At 35.3% G+C, this 1,839-nt stretch overlaps 1 non-coding gene across 1 annotated transcript; it reads left to right on the forward strand.

Moving 5' to 3' along the window:
- The first annotated feature begins 1,711 nt into the window (after positions 1 to 1,711).
- Positions 1,712 to 1,818, forward strand: LOC112480261. Its single transcript, XR_003046526.1, has one exon. It is a non-coding gene; the product is annotated as a U6 spliceosomal RNA (small nuclear RNA).
- The last annotated feature ends 21 nt before the right edge of the window (positions 1,819 to 1,839 follow it).

The following is a 1,839-nucleotide window of genomic DNA, read 5'->3' on the forward strand; positions in this document are numbered from 1 at the left end:
AGATCAGCAACTCTTCTTAGATTCATCAAAGAATTAAGGTCACAGGGCAAAACTACTGCCCCAAATCTGGAAAGGCAAAGCAGATAAAGGGAATCACAGCTTACCAGGAGCAGTAAGAAGCCTGCAGCTAGAACCAATATCACAGCTGGAGCCAATATCAGTAAGAAGACTTTAGCCTGTAACTGACTAATTGTTGTAGGCTCCAGGTAGACTAGCTAGCTTGTCAGTTTAAAACTCTGAAGAGGCCCAGTATTAGGGGCACCCTACATTCTTGTGAGTTTACCACCAGGAAGCCCATTGCTCTCTCTAAAGACTAGAGAAAAAGTCCTTTGTAGTTCAGGCAGGAGGAAGGCTAAAGTAACCATTTTGAAATACATTGAGAGCTCTCTATTTTCCTTAATAAGGCCTGCCTTCAAGAGAACCTGTTTTATCCAGAGCTTAACCTACTAGGGTTTTACTAAAGATTAACCAGCCTTGGAGAAGAAAAATACCTAACTTTGGCTCACTCAAAGACTGTTACCGGACCTTGAAATAATCATGCAAAGTGAAATAAGCCAGACAGAAAAAGTTGAAAACCACACGATATCACTTATATGTGGGATATAAACCTGAAAGCAACAAACAGGACAATAGACTAATGTTTACCAGAGGGTAGGGCGTGGCAGCAGGGGGGAGGTAGATGGGGTCAAGGGGGTCAAGTATGTGGTGACAGAAAGAAATCTATCTATGGGCGGTGAACACACAATACAATATATATATATATGCCTACTGTTGAATCGTATACCTGAAACTTACTGGATTTTGTTAACTAATGTTACCATAACAAAATAAATAAATACATAAGTAAGTAAGTAAATAAATAAATAAAATAATATTGTTCTAACTATGTATGGTGTCAGGTTGGTGACATATTGGGTTGATCATTTTGTAAGATATATAAATATCTAATCGCTTTGCTATACACCTGAATCTAATATAATATTGCATATCAACTCTAACTAAATTTTTTTTATTTTAATGAAGATTAATAAAGATAAAAAAAAACATAGAACTACCTTATGACCCAGCAATTTCACTTCTGGGTATCTATTTGAAGAAAATCAAAACACTAATTTGAAAAGACATATGTACCGACTACGTTCACCGCAGTGCTATTTACAGTAACCAAGCTATGGAAACAAACTAAGTACCCATCAATAGAAGACTATATAATACAGAAGTGGCTCATATATCCATTGGAATATTACTCATCCATAATAAAATGAAATCTCATTATTTATAATGACATGAATTGACCTTAGGGGTATTATGCTAAATGAAATAAGTCACACAGAGCAATACCATATGATTTCATTGATATGTGGAATCTAAAGAACAAAAGCAACAAACAAAATGAAAACAGTCTCATAGATACAGAGAACAAACCTGTGATTGCCAGATGGGAGATATTTGGGAGGCTGAGTGAAAAATGGGAATGGATTAAGAAGTACAAATTAGTAGTTACAAAATAGTTACAGGGATGTGAAGCATAGGGAATATAGTCAATAATATTGTGATAACTACATATAAAAACATAAAAATGGAAATGGAAATCATAAAAGTGAACCAATCAGAAATGAAGAACACATCATCTGAGATGAAGAGTATTATTAGATGGAATAAACAGAGTAGATAAAGAAGAGGATCGAACCACAAGAAAGAGGATGGGAATGTGCTCATTTCGGCAGCACATATACTAAACTTGGAATGATACAGAGAGAATTAGCATGGCCCCTGCAGGAGGATGACACACAAATTTGTGAAGCGTTTCATATTTTTAAACTGGCAAAAAAAAAAAAA

The sequence above is a fragment of the Pteropus alecto genome, unplaced genomic scaffold (genome assembly GCF_000325575.1).
Source record: "Pteropus alecto unplaced genomic scaffold, ASM32557v1 scaffold145, whole genome shotgun sequence".
NCBI lineage: Eukaryota > Metazoa > Chordata > Mammalia > Chiroptera > Pteropodidae > Pteropus > Pteropus alecto.